Here is an 18,893-nt window from a genome sequence, read left to right on the forward strand (position 1 = left end):
TATGTGCAAATAAAGTCATATATCCTAAAGGCACCACAGTTTCCACTAACCTTCATTCCAAGGAAACGAAACATGGGTAAGAACCTAGAACCTCTCACCGCCCAGAGATTGGGGTAGCATGTAACAATATAATGTTTCAGAACAATTGAAAAGGAAATATTTTATCTGACTGTATCAAGCTGTAATAAAGGAGGAAAGAGAAGGGATGCAGCCCCCTCACTCACACCATCGCTGCTGAGAAGTCAGGCTTCTCCTTCCACCAACTACCACCTCTCAGCTGTCATTCCAGTAGACTGCAGAAGAAGAAGGAAGAGGGGAGACGCAGAACCACTCCATCCATACAGTGGGGAGACCAGCTGCTTTTGGTGCCTCCTCTACTTTTTCACCTCTGCTGGTCAAGAGAAGAACTGTTAATTTAGAACTCATAGCTGAGTTTGCTGCTTTCCTCTTCCCTCCCCAAAACATTTTCCTTTTATGCTATGTCTTTTTTAATACTGCAAGCCTGAGCTCTACAGTTGTCTTTCTTTAGCGATCTGTAAGCATCTTTGGCTGAAGAATGGGATGAATTTTTAAAGAATAAAATAGAATGGAGATTATCCACTATCTTGAGTGCACAGAAATGGGGTAGCTTATAGTTCCTTCAACTGGTCTGTGAGTGATTTGAGACGGCGTGTTAGGAAGGCCCCTGGCAGGCATTCCCTGCTTGTGTAAAGATGGTTTGTGGGTTCAAGTGGACGACATGGCTTGGTTTTCACATTCTTCCTATACCGCATTCCTGGGTACATGATCAGCCTCATTCTGGCAACTAGAACCCTCCAGCGGGAATCTCCCATTGACTTTGCCACGGCTGATGGAGGCAATGTCACCTTCTGGTTGTGGCGATGCACATCTCCAAAGCAGGATCATTATTCACTCTGAAAGGCAGGGGAGCTTTCAGAATGTACAAGCCCTGAAGTAACACTGATCAGATCTCACAGACTTCGGATTCTATTTGTTAACAACCATTTTAAGCAGAAATAACTGGCTGGCAGCAGGAAAGGGCAATCCTTTGTTATATAGGGAGGTTCTGCTGCCAGGCTCCATGGGGCCAAAAGGCACAAGGATGGGGGGGCCCTCTTAAAATCATAGAATTCTAGGGTTGGAAGGGGACCCCAATGGTTATCTAGTCCAACCCCTTGCAATCCTTGAATATCAATGGAAGAGTCCTTGACAGGTGCCCATCTGACCTCTGCTCAAAGACTCTAGTGTGAGAACCAGTGTGGTGTAGTGGTCAAGAGCGGTGGACTCGTAATCTGGTGAACCGGGTACGCTTCCCAGCTCCTCCACATGCAGCTGCTGGGTGACCTTGGGCTAGTCACACTTCTCTGAAGTCTCTCAGCCTCACTCACCTCACAGAGTGTTTGTTGTGGGGGAGGAAGAGGAAGGAGATTGTTAGCAGCTTTGAGACTCCTTAGGGTAGTGATAAAGTGGGATATCAAATCCAAACTCCTCCTCCTCCTCCCCTTCTTCTTCTTCTTCTTCTTCTTCTTCTTCTTCTCCTCCTCCTTCTCCAATGAAGGAGAGTGCACCAACTTCTGAGGTTGTCCATTCCAATGTTGAACAGCTCAGAAAGTTCTTCCTAACGTTTAGTTGGAATCTCCTTTCTTGTAATCTGAATCCAGTGATTTGGGTCCCAACCCCCCCCCCCCCCGGAGCAGCAGAAAACAATCTTGCTCCATCTTCCGATATCTGAAGGTGGCTTCTATATCACCTCTCAGTCTTTCTTCCAGGCTACGTAGCCACTTTTCACCAGTGCTTTCTCCTGCTGCTAAGAGGATCAACACCCTCACTTTGGGGAAAGGGCTGCCATGGGACAGAAGCTTTGTGCATCAAAGCAAGCCTTGATCCCAACCATCACCACCCTACCAGCCCAGACTTACCCAACCTATGGTCCTCTGGATGTTGTTGGACTCCAACTCCCATCAGCCCCACAACTGGAGATCAAGGGAGTTGTAGTCCGGAGGGCAACAGACTGGGGAAGGCCAAAGGTACTCCTAATGCCCCTACACAGGTTCCCTCCATCTACTGCATATCGACCGTGGCCATGTGACACTCTCCAGGTTCCTGCTCGAAACTGCACTGGGACTGGGGAGGTTAACTTGCTAGGTCAGGACCTGTTCTCATGAGAACATAAGGAGAGCCTGTTGGATCAGCCAATGGCCCACTTAGCCCAGCATCCTGTTCTCGCAGTGGCTGACCAGATGCCCCAGTGGGAAACGCATGAGAAGGATCTGAGCACAAGAGCAGCACCCTTCTCTCCTCTGGTTTCCAGCAGCTGGGATTCTGAAACACTGCTGCCTCCAACTGTGGAAGCAGAATATAGTCATCATGGCTAGTGGCCATCAATAGCCCTCTCCTCCATAAATTTGTCCATCCAACTAGGTTGGTGGCCATCACTGCTTCCTGAGCAATGAGCTCCATGGTTTAACTATGCACAGCATGAAGAAGTACTCCAAATGTTGGAGACCACAACTCCCATCAGCCCCTAACCAGCATGGCCAACAGTCAGCAGGGATGATGGGAGTTGTAGTCCAGCAACCTCTGGAGGGCATCCCCTTGACTACTCTGTGGCCAGACAGAGTAGCATTTTTGTCTCGTTTTAAACTTTGCATTCATAAATGCAATTTATGCAATGCAATTTAAGAATTTTAAAACAGGCTGACAGAGGGCAGAGAGATTAAGGTAACACAAGCCTGAAACATATCCAGTTCATCATCTATAGGAATACTGCAGCTTAGTCACAATTATTCTTGTTTGTCATCCAGTAAGCATTTAATTAAATTCATTCTAACACCTCCTTCCTTATCTGCTTTTGGACCATTCTCTCCTTCCAACAACATACACATTTTTTACCAATATTCTATCACATCTTTTTTTTTAGTTAATCCCCCTTCTTGCCATAGAAAAACTTACCCACTGAAATTCCTTCCCAGATGCTTCCAGTCGCCTAGAAATGGGGGTTTGTTGGTGTCCTCCATTTCTTAGCCACTGAAACAAATAATGCAATGAACGCATTTTGTTATTTCATTTATTAATCACTTACTACACTGATATCCACCTTTCCTTCAAGGAGCTCAAGGCAACCCATGTGATTAAACTGGGGAACTCACTTCTACAGGAGGCAGCGAGGGTCACTACCTTGGAGGGCTTTGAAAGAGGATTAGGCAAAGTCACAGAGGAAAAGGCTATTGATGGCTACCATCTCTGGTAGCCATCGGCTCCGCTCCACCTCCACTGTCAGAGGCAGTAAATGCTTGTGGGTACCAGTTGCTGGAAACCACAGGAAGGGAGAGGGCTCTTGCGCTCGAATCCTGCTTGTGGGTTTCCCATTGGGGCATCTGGCTGGCCACTGTGAGAGCAGGACGCTGGACTAGATGGGCCATTGGCCTGATCCAGCAGGCTCTGCTTATGTTCTTATATGGTTCCTTCTCAATACCCACCCCCATTTTACTTACCATTTTATTAAACTTATTTGGTTGTACCTTCCCAAGCCCCACCAGTAACAACCCAGTACCATTGTGTTGCAACTGATGTCACAAGGTTCCATTTATTAAATTAAATATCTATTAATCCAGAACTTCTTTATTTTCTTACAATCAAACATGTCTAAATTCTTGCCCATATTACCAATGACGTGCATTAGATTATTTACACATCTTTTGCAACTCATATGGTGTGTCATACCATAAATACAAGACCTTATAAAATTTTCTTTTGCAGCCACATCAGCCGAGTAATTAGGGCCAACTTGACGTAATCAGAGATAATAATCCCGAAACATTTACCCATCTATTTTCAACCCTGCTCTCGACATCATGTAATTCTGATAATTGCCACCTAATACTTCCTTGATGGTAAGCCCTTTTGCAATCTGTGATCAATCAGTATAGTTTCAAATCTTACGAGAGGTCTATATGGATATCATTATCCTTGACAAAGTGCTAAGGCAATTTCTACTTTGCATAAATTCAAGCAGAGGAACCTGAATCTCTTGTCGAACCAATTCTATATATGGCATCGCTAGTTAAGGAAAGCACCTTACCTGGATGTCACCAACCTGGAGAGACACAAAAATAAAACTGAGAACTCCTATATGCTAGGGGTAGCCAACAATTCTCAACCCTGTCCTTTGTCTGGGTTGATGGGAGTTGCAGTCAAAAATATCTCAGGGGTATCAGGTTGGGGAGGTCTGGTCTAAATGATCTAAATAATAATGATAATAATAATAAACCATTTAACTCATAAGAGCATAAGAACCTTCTAGATCAGGAAAATGACCCATCTATTCTGGCATCCCATCTCACAGCAGCCAACCAAATACCTCTTACAGGAAACTCACAAGCAGGTCTTGAGCACAGGAGCCCTCTCCCTTCTTGTGGTTTCCAGCAGCTGGTATTCAGAAGCATTGCTGTTTCCAACTGCGAAGGCAGAGCAGAGCCATCATGACCAGGAGCCATTGATGGCCCTCTCCCTGAAGTTGTCTAATCCTCTTTTAAAGCCAGCCAAGTTGCAGGCCACCACTTCCTCCTGTGGGAGAGAGTTCCATAGTTTAACTACACACTGCACAAAGAAGTCATTTCTTTTATCTGTGTAGGATCTTCCAACATTTAGCTTCCTTGGATGTCCATGAGTTCCAGTTTTATGAGAGAGGGAGAAATACTTTTCTAGATCTGTCTTCTCTATGCCAGGTATCACTATATAAACTTCCAGCACTTTGCCTTTTTCCAAACTAAAAAGTCCCAAATGCTTCAACCTTTCTTCATACGGGAGTCGGCCCATCCCCTTGATCATTTTGGTTGGCCCTTTCCAAACCTTTTCCAACTCTACAACATCCTACAACATGCTTTTCCAACTCTACAATGTTTCTGAGCTCAATTCAAAGTGTTGGTGCTGAACTTTAAAGCCCTAAACTGCCTTGGCTCAGTATACCTGAAGGAGCAGCTCCACCCCCATCGTTCAGCCTGGACACTGATGTCCAGCTCTGAGGGCCTTCTGTGAGAAGCAAGGTTACAGGGAACCAAGCAGAGGGCCTTCTTGGCAGTGGTACCTGTCCTGTGGACCGCCCTCCCGTCAGATGTCAAGGAAACAAACAACTATCTGACTTTTAGAAGGCATCAAAAGGCAGCCCTGTTTAGGGAAGGTTTTCATGTTTGATGTTTTATCACCTTTTTATTGTTATTCTTAATATTCCGCTGGGAGCCACCCAGAATAGTTGGGGAAACCCAGCCAGATGGGTGGGGTATAAAATTATCACCATCATCATCATCATCCTTTTTGAGGTAAGGCAACCAGAAGTGCACACAATACAGTGGTACCTCGGGCTAAGAACTTAATTCGTTCTGGAGGTCCGTTCTTAACCTGAAACCGTTCTTAACCTGAGGTACTACTTTAGCTAATGGGGCCTCCTGCTGCTGCCGCGCCGCTGGAGCACGATTTCTGTTCTCATCCTGAAGCAAAGTTTTTAACCCGAGGTACTATTTCTGGGTTAGCAGAGTCTGTAACCTGAAGCATCTGTAACCTGAAGCGTCTGTAACCTGAAGCATCTGTAACCTGAGGCACCACTGTATTCCAAAAGTGGTCTCACCATAGATTTGTCCATCAGCATTAGGATACTGGCAGTTTTATTTTCAATGCCTTCCTACTGGTGGCCTGTTCCTGCATGCCAGTCATCGACCGACTTTACCCTAAAGCCACACGTCAGGTGGCAGCTTAAGATTTGCTCTACATGCCTACACTCAACCAGCCCCTTCTGAAAATTTCCCCTCTTTAAAGCAATGACAACGCATCGATGCTGAAGTCTAACTGCAGGCTATTTCCTTCGATTGATTTGTATCGTTGCATCCTATTCCTCAAAGGTTTGTCAACATTAATTTTCATGCGCCTAACACTTTGCAAACACCGGCCAACTTTTTAAAATTAATGAGTTCTGATGGAGATTGAACGCCTCCCCTTTCTCCGTCGCAGCAGGGAGCCAGGACTGCCAGGATAATAATAATAAAAATGCTATCATCATAACATTTGTGAAAGCAGAGTTATTAACACAAAAAAAAACCACAAACCACAAAAAAGAGCCTTTGCTGGCAGCCAGACTGATTCTCGAATGCCTGATTATTCTTAATATCTAAGGAGAGGTGTTCCTGTTCTCGTTCCTTAGGACAAGCCACATTTCCCATAATAACACCGAATTCTTTGAACTTGAGTCAGAGATTTCTTTGGTTGACCTGAACTTTTTGGAACCAGATCAGCCACAGCGACTCAGGCATTCCTAATAAATTCCAGCCTGTGGAATTTGTTTTCCAAAGGCCGCAGTCTCCGAACAGACCCCCTTCTTCTCGACTTGCACTCAACGTGTTGGCCAACGATAAAGCGAGGAGGGGCACTTTGAAGGCCTGAACGGGTGCCAAAGCCTGACTCCTGAGGGCTCAGGCACAAAGAAGGAGGCAGCGGTTGATGGCCTGTTTATAAGACCCCCTCTGGAAAGCGTTTGGTTTCAGATGGGCTGCATTATAGTGCAATTGTAGGTTAAGTAACTCCCTGGCGAGGGGCCTGATGTGGAAAAACACACTGCGACAATCAGATAATGCCGGGATTAAGCGAGGCAAGAGCAACAGCTACCGAAAGAGGAAATCTGAGCAAGCGGCGGGAGCACTGACTGGCCAATGTGGCCTCATCCCAACTGCCTTGTCTAGGCAGGAAGTCTGGAAGGGCAAAGGGCAAGAGGCAGAAAAGGAGCTAGCTTGCCAATGTGGACGTCTCAAGGCCAGGGGAGGGGGCCGTCCCCCACAAAGGCCCATCTTCTGACTCCCAAAGCAGACAGCTCACAAGCAGTCCATGAATAATGAAGGCCAGACGCCATGGCTCCTAGCAAGCCCTCGGTGCTGAGAGACACACTGTTCCAGAACATGGAGGGCCCATTGCCCTCATTTTGGTCAAATCCCTTTTAAAAAGTCATCTAAGGTTTGTAGTCTAGTGGAGAATGGCCTAGATCATCCATCATGTACCTTCCAACGCCTTGAGTCCTAAAACTGGGGTGTGTGTCTTCCAGGCTGCACTCCCGTGTGAGTCTTGTGATCCACACAAGATCATGGAGCCCAAAGGACACACTTTCTTCAGAGGAGGAGCACTTTTTTCCAGGCAAGATCACAGCACCCAAAATGGCCGCCATTTTCTCTCACAAGAGAAAACAGGATGTCCCGTTTTTCACAGGACACTTGTGGGGTATCAGGAGGTGCTGGTTTTTAAGGATATGAGAAGAGTCTGCTGGATCATGCCAAAGCAACTTGCTCTCAAAGTGGTCCACCAGGATTTGATACGTGAGGATTTTATATGTTCTGTCTCCATGGTTAGATGCAGTAATGTTTCTGAATGCCAGTTGATGGAAGTCCAGGAGTGAAGAGGGCTCTTGTGCTGGGATCCTGCTTACGGGTTTCCCACAAGAAGCATCTACCTGGCTGGCCACTAAGGGAACAGGATGCTGGAGCAGATGGGCTCCTTTTGGTCTCTTCCAACAGGACTCTTGTGACTTTCTTACATTCTTTAGTGGAAGACTTTCCAGGTCAGAGGCAAGTTCTTTGAACTGAGGTTGTGGTTTTCAAATAGGACCCCAAGGAGCCCTAAAAGGCCAGTTATCAATACTCTGGATATGTAAGGAAAGACTTCATAGAATCATAGAACCTCCATATTGGAAGAGACCCTAAGGGCCATCTAGTTGAGCCCTCTGCAGCACAAGAATTGCAGTTATTATCAGCCTTTGTGGCTGATTTTCAAGATATTGGAGGCAGAACCTTTGCAGCCATAAAAAGAAACAGAATGGAAAGGCCTGTGCAGATGGCAAGCCCCAGCGCCTTCAGCTCCCATCTATATTTGGAATAAACAAAGAAGTTTGCAGCAGCAGCAGCAGCAGCGTCCTTAAGTACTGCTAGTTCTTGGTGATATAATTCACTTTAATCTTTTAAGCATTTGACAGTATTTGCTTGAAAGAAGGAGCAACAAGTACATAATTATTGCACTAATTAAGCTGCCAAAACAGAATCCTGCCGCACGGAGCACCTTTGGAAGAGGGAGCCCTCGATTCATTAGCATCTGCTGTAAGCTTATTAATCACCTAACAGGCAATTAGCAAGCTGTTACTGTTTGAGACTGGTATGTAAATAAATTCTTGGGTTAATTTCTTCCTCTGATAATAAAGAAAACATTATGAAAATTAGCTAAGCGACAATGTAAATGATCTTGACTGTTAATTATATGATGCTGTTACATGTGCGGCAGGCCACGCACGAGGTAGGCGACGGATCCCTCTATCAGCACACCGGTTCGAACATGGAATTGTTGACACAGATAGCAGGCGCCTTTGCTCCCCGGAGTACGACAGGTATTTCCTTTCACCCAATCTGTCTGTTTGGGGTTATCTCATCCTGCGTTTCTCCCCAAACTTAAGTTAACCCTTCCACGCCAGTTTGCAAACATTTCTAAAGTCCATATGAAAATCTTCACACAAGAGTTACGTCTGCATTTCCCATAATACACATCTTTATGCAAGCTGTTCTTGCTACTATAACACATTGTTGTATTTCAACTGCTCCTAGCCACGATACCTGGGTTCTGCCTTCACTGGTGGGCAGGGCTGTCTTAAGCATATGCAGCTCTGGGGTGCAAAAATCTGCCTGGCACCCCCCCCCCCCGGTTGCCCAGTCCCAGGCGTGCAGGAGGGTGGAGCCAGCTGGCTGCCTCAGTGTCTTGCTGGCTCAGTCACCCCCGAACTCATGGTGCAGAGCTGACCGCAGCAGAAGAACCCACCAAGGTGCTCCGACCAATGGGCAGGCTCTTCCCCGGACTCTCAGCCTGGTGCCCTTGAGAACACGATGCCCAAGTGCCCTGCACCCCTAGCACCTATGGGTAAGACGGCCCTGCTGATGTGAGGCAGTAGATTTCTGAATACTGTACCCGTTGCTCAGAATCTAAAGTGGGGAGAGTGGTGCTGTTGAACTCAGGTCCTGCTTGTACCCTTCTCCCTGTGAGAACAGGATGTTGACTGAGATAGGCCATTGGCCTGATGCTACAGTTTGTAGAAAAGGCGAGTAAGGACTCAGATACATTAGTTTTTAAAATAATAATAAAAAGAAACATTTTAAATGTGTTATAACATTGTGACACCAGATGGCGCAGTGGAGTTCCGTCTTTTGGCAACGCGATTTCCCATTATGAAGTTTACAACGCGTTTTCTTGAAACGTCGGGTTTTTTTATGTGTGTAGATCCAGCCTAAGAGTCAACATGATAGACGTTTATAAAATGACACCCGGCATGGAGGAAGTGGGTCGAGAAAAGTATTTCTCCTTCTCTTATAACACCAGAACTCATGGACATCCAAGGACGTTGTATGTTGGAAAATTCAGGACAGAAATGTCTTCTTCATGCAGTGCCTAGTTAAACCATGGAAGCCTCTCTGACAGGAGGAAATGACGACCTGCACCTTGGCTGGCTTTAAAAGAGGATTGGACAAATTCATGGCGGAGAGGGCCATCCATGGCTTGCAGTCATGATGGTTGTGCTCTGTCTCCGCAGTTGGAGGTAGCATTGCTGCTGAATACCAGTTGCTGGAAACACAGGAGGGGAGAGTCGCTCTGGTGCTCAGGTCCTGCTGAACAAGACACTGGACTCTGCTTGATTCATCAGATTCTTCTTGTGTTCTAATTTTCATGCAGATTCACATGTGCCTTGATTATCCAGCTGACTGACATCTGATCCCCTTTTAGAATGTGTTGTGGATTATTGGGTTATCTTTGTTTTTGTTTTTATTATGTATTTTGTGTTTTTATTTTGTGTTTTTATGCTGTGAGATCTAGAGATGTAGGGTGCTTTACAATTTTAATATAATAATAATAATTGGGGCACAACTTTCCCTAATATGAAATCTTGGTTAAAGAGCTACATAGCAGCATTTGGAGATCTGCAGATTTGGAAGGACAGCTACAAATAGTTCACATAGGCAATGAGAGCAGAATGCCTATTTGCCAAGGCCATGTAGAGAGGGGTGGGACCTGGAGGAGGAGGAGAACAGCCCCACTACCACCACCTCTTTACACAGCAGCTATGATGACTCCGCCATGCAAAAAGAGGTGGGACAGCGACTTCCTCTGCCGCCTTCCTCTTCAGTGCCGCCTTTTTTTGGGTGCCGCTCAAGGCGGCTGCTCACCTCACCTCATTCATGGGCCGGCCTTGGGTGAGATACCATCTCATCAGGATGTCCTTTCTGCATAATATAGATATTGGGCCTTTAGTGTTGTGGCACCTGCCCTTGGAATCTGCTCACCTGACGTATTCAGCAACCGCTGTCTCTCTTGTCTTTCTTTTCCGGTATCTGCTGTAGACTTTCCACCTCCAATGAGCCTCATAAGTAGAGATCTTTCTCAGTCTGTATCTTCGCAGGAAATGCTTTTAGATGTTTTATCGTTTGGGCTCCTTTTGGGAGGGAGGGTGGGATACAAACTTAAAGGTGAATGAATGAATGAATGAATGAATGAATGAATGACAGCTTCTGAGGCCCACAGCTCCCCTGATCTCTGGCTATTGGCCATGCCGGCTGCTGGGGCTGCTGGGAACTGTAGTCCAACAACATGGGGAGAGGGGCAGAGGTTTCCCTGACCCAGATTCCTCCCAAGGCAGCCCACAGCACAGGCTCTGAAGGGCCCTCCAGCGCACGCAAAACTCATCCTACCAAAGTGCTCTCTTGCCAGAGTGGAGGATTGCCAAGCAGCCCGAGCTCATTAAGAACCTTGTTAATTTTAACTCTTCTATCAACATCGCTGACCCCCATAATTATGAGTGCTGGAGGCATGCACAATATGAGAGCCGCACCGCAGAAGGCTAAAAATGGGTAGTCTGAGGGCCGCAACTGACGTGGGCTTAATATGTGGCAGGCAGCGGCTGGAGAGCTGTTTCTTCTTGACCCACTGGAGGGGTGGGGAGCCCAGTTCTTCTGATGAAGGCAGCATGTGAGAAAGGGAAGCTTGTCTCTTCATTTCCCCACTGAGATCAGAATGGAGAGAGGGGGAAACTTGATGGCAAAACAACAACAACCCCATCCCACCCGTTGGGACTTCCCCGCTCCCTAGCCTCGCTGCACGGGGAGGCAATCTCCATTCCAGTCTTGTGGGGGTAAAAAGATAAGCTTCTCCTTCCCATGTTTTGCCTTCACAAGTGAGAATCCCCACCCCCCACCCCAAATACTAAACACACATGCATACACACTTCAAAATACATAGCTACTTGCAAAAGGTATAGTGCTGTAGTGGTTAGAGTGTTCAACTAGGAACTCAGAGAGACAGACCAGAGTTCAAATCCTCACTTGCTGGGATTGACCCCAGGTCTCTTGGGGCTCAAGCCCAGCACTGCTGAAAATCCTGTAATCATCAGAGCTGGCCCAGTACATTTTATTCCTGCTGAGCAGCCCAGGAGTTGGGCTACAGCATTTCCTGAAATGGTTTGTGGAAAGCAAATCTCCCCAGTTCAGTGCTATTTCATTACCACCAGCTTTACCCAGCCTCTGGATGTTTTGGACTACACTCTCATGAGACCCAACCAGCATGGCCACATTGACTGAGCCTGATGGGCGTTGTAGTCCACAACATCTGGAGGGCACCAGGTTGGTGGTGGGTGGCCTAAGCAATTCAGAACCAACTACTTCTCAATGAACCCTATCATCTATCTATCTATCTAATCTATCTATATCTATATCTATATCTATATCTATATCTATATCTATATCTATATCTATATCTATATCTATATCTATATCTATATCTATATCTATATCTATATCTATATCTATATCTATATCTATATCTATATATCTTTATCTATATCTATCTATCTATCTATCGACATCTTTTTGACACAGAATAATATCACAAGATCCTGAACACATATTGGGTAAAAAGCGATCTCCAGGATCTGTTTGAAGTTTTGTTCCTCAGAATGGATTGATTAATAGGCAGCTTAAAGAGGCAGGAAAGGAAGTCACTACAAGAGAATTTCATTCAGCATTTCCCCCCTTATTTATTTTTATAAAAAAACAAGGCCAACATGGATATTGACATGGATTTAGAGTTCAAAGGGGGAGCGGAGAAGTAATGAATAGGTGAAAATTGTTCCAACATGTATCCAGGAACAAATGGCAGCAGGGTCTGGGAATCTGAAACTTTGACCTGAAAGAGCTTTTACATCCCATATAGAGCTATTTTTAGAGTCAAGTGGACTTTGCAGCCAAACTGCAATCTGCAACATCAACAGATTCATATTTCCATCGCAGAACCCCAGGCACCTCCGTTGCATCTCAAAATCACAACACACAGAGGATCTTTTGCACCAAAGCCAAATCATTCCCAGTTCAGAAATTTAACATTTCTATCCATCTAAGCTCAAGCCATACTGGGAGGGGGAATATGCACTGGGAAATTTGTGACACTTGTTTGTGTTGAAAACAACTAAGCAATAAACAAACAACAATTTAATATGTAATTACATTTCTTCAGGTTATATCCAATGCAGCACAAAGCTAAAATCAGTATGCTTGTTCCATAGGCGATTTTTTTTGCACCAGTGGAGCAATTCTTGCACAAGAGAAGGGAAAAGCAGGTTACTAGTAACTTTGTTGCACACATTGGATCTCTCTGCTGTGCACTCTTAAAACTTACCTATCTAGTAGTGCAAATAACAACAACAACAACCCTTCCTTATTTTTAAAGCCATCTTTTTGACACAGAGTGATATCTCAAGAACATGCTGGGTTTTTAAAACATAACTTTTATTGGGTCTTATAAACAAGGATCCTAGGAATAACAAATGATGCAAATAAATAGACCAAGTCTTCTTATGCCATCTGCATATCACAAAAATAGCACAATAAATTTGCAGTAGTATCTACAACATATGGTTCATTATTAATGGTAACTGTGTAAGTTCTTGGTTCACGAATTGGTTTAAACAAAAACAAAGGGGAAACAGCACAGAACAGAGTTAACAGCTGACATTCAACATCACATAGCTCTGCACCTAATCAGGAGCCCTGGTGGTTGTACTTAGATTCAGCATGAGTGATTTTTCCTCTTATGTTACCAATGAAACAATATAAAGTGCTGTTATATTAATGAACATTGGAGGGGGTTCAAAGTGAAGATGATGGCTTATGTTTAGATTTAAATTTGGATGAACTAGATTGAGCTTAAATACTGATGCAGGGCAGGGAGGGGGAGCGCTTTTCTCGAACAACGGCATGAGAACATAAAAAGAGCCTGCAGGATCAGGCCAGTGGCCCCTCCAGTCCAGCATCCTGCTCCACAGTGGCCAGCAAGATGCCCCAGTGGGAAACCCACAAACAGGATTTGAACACCCTCCATACCTGCAGTTTCCAGCAACTGGTATTCAAAAGCATTGCTGCTTCTAACTGTGGAAGCAGAGCAGAGTCATCATGGCTAGAAGTCATCCATAGTCTTCTCCTCCATGAAGACGTCCAACCTTTTTTAAAGCCATCCAAGTTGGTGGCCACCACTGCCTCCTGTGGGAGGGAGTTCCACAGTTTAACTATGCGCTGCGTGAAGAAGGACTTCATCAGTCCCAAATCTTCCAACACTCAGCATCTTGGGTGGTCCACGTTCTTTCTGGCACCAACTGAGGAGACACACTCCATTCCTTTGTGTCCTGTCCTAAATGTCACTGTTTTTCAGAACCCACCAGGACATCTTAGGGATCTAAGAGATTCTTGCTCACTCACATCCTCCCCAATGACAAAGTGGAGACAAAGTGCCATCGATTCACCTGTTAAAGGCTTCCTGGATGAGCCCCCAGGGCAGTTAGCCAAGCAAAATTGGATGCCTTGTTTTAAAAGCAGATTTGTTAAGTAGGTATTGACGAGCTGTGGAATAGCTTCGTGGGGAGCAGCTATTTTTTAAAAAGCATCAGCAACAACAACAGTGGAGGAAATAACCCTCTGCCACTTTCCATGGCCCCAGTGGGCTTCAGCTGAGCAAAGTCCATCCCGGTTTCTTCAAATGAATCTGTCTCATGAAATGATGGGGAAATATAGGCAGAGAGAAAAAAGAAATTCCTGGTGCGAAAAGTGCCTCTATTGATCACCAGGTGGCTGGGATGATTAAAACCGACCTTGTCTATAGACTCGCCAACAGATAACAAAGGTCATACTGAAGTAAACAGCTCCCTAATGGTTTAGAGGGGTTTAGAGTGCAGGCCAAACACGGGTGTAAATCTATCAATTGAATAAATGCCAATGTACACAGAAGATGCTGTTTGGGGAGTCTTCCTCCACACACACGCCACCCTACCCCTTTCCCTTTCCAGGAAGAAAACACTCAAAAAAGAATAAGCCAGATGTAGACAAGGGAACCACGACACAGCAAAGGAACAGAGAGGAATAGATCAAGGGAGAAGGCTATCTCATGGAAGATAAGGCTATCCAGGGGCGTCTTACCCATAGAGGCTAGTGGCCCGGGGTGCCAGGGCGCCAAGTTCTGCAGGGCGCCAGGGAAGAGGCGGAGGCTGGACGTGGCGCCTCCTGGCATCAGCTCGCCAACCTTGCCCGCCTCCGCCATGCCGCGCCCGGAGCCTCCATCTGCTGTGGCCACCGTGGCACAAAGCGGCCAGCTGAGTCATGAGGCGCCACGTCCGGCCTCCGCCTCTTCCCCACTGGAAGAGCTGCCCTGTGCTGGTCCTGGGGGTTACCGTGCGGCGTGGTCCGAGTCCAGTCCGAGGGGGTGGTATGGAGGCTGTCCGTCAAGGCTGAAGTGGGGTCCAAGGCAAGGAGTCAGGTGTGGTCAGGAACTCTGGCAGAAGAGCAGGGCAGGGTGCAGGCAGGAACAGGTTACCAACAATGTTGCTCCCGCAACCTGGGACTGGGCTGGCTAGCTTTTATCTCCTCTGAGGCATAGGGCGGCCCCGTCCACGGGTGACTCGCCTCTCCTGGCCTGGAGGCGAGCACTCCTCCTGCGAGAACTTAGTTCCCTCTGCCTCTCTGCCCTGAGCCTCTGCAGTTCAGGAGAGGCTGGAGGGTTACCGGACTCAGAGGCAACCTCACCTTCCCCTGACGGGGCAGAGAGTGGAGCACCTGCAGGCAATGGGTCCTCAATCACCTCTGGAGCCAGAGCAAATTCAGCTGGTGTCTGCTCCTGAGGATCCGGCATAGGTGAGGGCCCTTCAGGTTCAAGCCCCTGCCCCAGCTCAGCCAGCCCTGGAGGCGGGGACTCCTGTGCTGGCTGGGATTCCTTAGGTTCAGCCCCTGAATCAGATTCCCAGGCCATCACAGGGACCTTTGCACCACGGCGCTGGATATGCTTAAGGCGGCCCTGAGGCTATCAAAGGGTATCAGTGGCTACCAGCCATGTTGGAGGTCATGCTCTGCCTCCACATTTGGAGACAGTGATGCTTCTGAACACCGTTGGCTGGAAGCTGCAGGAAGGGGGAGGGGAGAGGGCTCTTGTGGTCATGTTCTGCTTGCTGGTTTCTCATCACTGGCCTCCGGTTGACCACTCTGAGAACAGGATGCTAGAATAGATTGGCTCCTGGAATGGAAATCTGGTCCAGCCACCTCTTCTCCCGCCCCGCCCCCCAGCACTTTCCCTTCTCTCCCTGCCCCCGCTCTCCAAAGCAGGGAGGGGGTCCCGCCAAACCTCACGGCTTAGCTACGTTCTGTGACTGACACAGAAATAAACAGTTTGCCCCCCAGCCAGGCTGTTTAAACAGGAGAAGCCGTCAGATTTTTGAAAGCAGCCCCGGGCTAGAAAGTTCTCTTCAAACCCCCAAAGTGCCAACGAGACCGCTGGGGGGGGGAGAGAGCCGCCATAGCTCACACTTTGATTGCTCGCAGCGCAGGCACATCACACAGCCCAGCGCCTCAACGCAGCCAGCCATGTTCTGTCAGAGGGAGTCCTGCGGGAGTTGGACTCCTGCCTGCCTTGATCTCGGCTGACTGAAAGGGGCCTCGCCAGTGCGGATGCAGCCTGGAGATTAAATATAAGAGCCCCGATTATAGGATGCAGGCTAGAGGCGAACAGGCAGAGCCTGCGGGAAATTCACTGCTGATAGGACTAACTGAGGAGTGATACTCATAACAGAATAATAGAACTGCAGAGTTGGGAGGGTCCCCCAAAGGTCATCCAGTCCAACCCCTGGCGAATGCAGGAATCACAGCTAATCGTGCCAAGCCATTCTGAGTCCTTTGTTCTTCTGTCTGCCACGCCCAACAGGCAGCAGGTGAAGAACACCATATCCCTTAAGAGGGGCAGGGGAAACTTTTTTGCCTGGAGGACCAGATTCTTATCTGCCCTCACACTGTTGGACTAACTTTTGAGGGAGGTAAAGGACCCCTGGATGGTTAAGTCCACTCAAAGGTGACTATGAGGTTGTGGCGCTCATCTCACTTTCAGGCCGAGGCTGTTTGTCCGCAGACAGCTTTCTGGGTCATGTGTCTAGCATGACTAAACTGCTTCTGGCACAACGGAACACCGTGACGGAAACCAGAGTGCACAGAAACACCGTTTACCTTCCCACCACAGCGGTACCTATTTATCTACTTGCACTGGTGTGCTTTCCAACTGCTAGGTTGGCAGGAGCTGGGGCAGAGCAACGGGAGCTCACTCCAGCATGGGGATTCAAACCACCGACCTTCTGATCGGCAAGCCCAAGAGACTCAGTGGTTTAGGCCACAGCGCCACCCGTGTTATTAAATACAGTATGCCTGTAACTTATGCACGTTCAATTTGTGCACATTCAGCTTTATGTACACGGCAAAAAAATAAAATTAAAAGGGGGGTGAGGCTCTGGGGAAAATGACTTTGGCAATCCCACCCACCACTGAATCCAATTTGTTTTAACTCAGTGTAAAAACCTTCCTGAATACACTGATGGTGTTGTATGTAGAAAAAAGTACAAAATGGAGCAGAGCCAGGGCGGAAGCCAAGCCAAGAAAACATCCCACTCCCATAGCGGATTGGCATGCAGGAGGAGGAGGAGGACCCAAGAGCCTTTCACTATGAACACATCCAACGGTGCCAAGGAAGGCTGGGTGCCTTCCAGAGAGCATCCTGGTGCTTGTTATCCTTCCAGAAGGATGCTGGCATGGTGGGGGGAGGCAGTGGCACAAAAAGAGATTGCCCAGGGAGGAAGGAAATGGCTCTGTCAAATTCTTCAAGATTCTTGTGAAAGGAAGCCGATGGGGGTGAGGACAGCGTTAATCATGGCCAACCAGCCAAGAGCAGAAGCTCAGCAGGTAGAGCAGGAGACTCTTAATCTCAGGTTTGTGGGTTCGATCCCCACACTGGGCAAAATATTCCTGCATGGCAGGGAGTTGGACCACTAGGTGAGGTCTCTACCAACTCTACAATTCTGTGGTTCTAAGCTGCTCAGGATGGGCAGCATCCTGTACTCTTTCCCCTCACTCAGTCTCCTCATCCCCTAGACCCATGGGTCCCAAAGTGGGCAGTACTGCCCCCTTGATGGGGGGATTCTGGGGGGGGGCGACTAAGAGGCAAGGGGACATCAAGGGGATCCTGGAGGTGTCTATGACATTGAAAAGCTGGTATCAAGTTCATCAATATTGTTGAATGAATTAAACGATATCGTTTTAATTGGATTTGGAATAAAAGGGGCCATTGTGTTTTTTTAATTTTTTTATCATTTATCTATTTATTGTTTATTTTCTTTTATTATTTATTATTTTATTATTTATCTTCCTTGGTGGGTCATGCAAACCACTGTTCTGAATAGTGCTTTTTATAGGGTAGTGGGGACTGGGGATGAGTTCATGGAACCAAGGGGCCAGTGGCACCCAAAGCTTTGGGAACCGCTGGTCTAGACTATGCAAATGGGAACTAGCAAGGTGTATTGGAACAGCAGAGCATCTCCCTAATGCACAGAGCTGCCAGACGATCGCATGACTAGATCCATAGCTTGAGGGACGGTGCTTCTGTTTATGGAACTGTACATTATCCTAACGCATCCTAACGCAAGATGGCCCTGATACTGAAGTTTCAGTAAGATGCACATTTTATTCCAACCAGGTTGTTGTTTGAAAAGGCAGGAAGATGAACCCCTAAAAATTGACATCCCTTTTATTCCACACTGTCCATGTAGCAGCTGCCCGAGTCCTGCAAGGAATTCTGGGGTCAGAGTACAGCAAAACCCATCAACCCGCCTTGCAAGTGTGTCAATGCGAGAGGTGGCAGCTCTGTCCTTCTGCATAACCGACTTCTCTGTTCATTCAGAACAGCGGGACACCTTCTTTGCTTGTGGTGCAAAAGGATTTCCCTCCCCTCTCTCTCCTGTTTCCCAGCTGGACCTCATCTTGACCAGAAACGTTATGAAGAGCCACCGTTCTCCATCCTCCATAATAACCTTCAACTAACCTTTAAGCAGGAGTGAATAATTTAAATCTTATTTTCATATCAATGGCAGAGTCAAGCCAAGCAATTATCTTTTATCCGCAGATTCTGTAATAAGAGCAAAGGCATAATAAAGTTTCCCCAAGTGGGCAGAGTTCGGGGGGGGGCGTTGTAGAGAGAGAAGTTGGGGGCGGGGAAGAGAACAGGGAGGAAGATGGTATCTGAAGGCCCTCGTGCAACAATGAATTATTCAGTAATAAGCAGGAGAGCTGTCAATTTTATTTTTTTAATGCGATGGCTTCAGTGTTCTGGAGCAGAGAAACAGACACACACACACACACACACAAACACAAACACAAACACACTGGCTGTTCAGGCTCATGCTTCCCAGGAAGAGGCTGGAGATAAACATGACAAATTGGCAGGCTGCGCACTCAATTAGGAGAGGAGAGCAGGTGCCCTTCGTT

Source organism: Podarcis vaucheri, assembly GCF_965113315.1.
Source record: "Podarcis vaucheri genome assembly, chromosome: 14".
NCBI classification, from domain to species: domain Eukaryota; kingdom Metazoa; phylum Chordata; class Lepidosauria; order Squamata; family Lacertidae; genus Podarcis; species Podarcis vaucheri.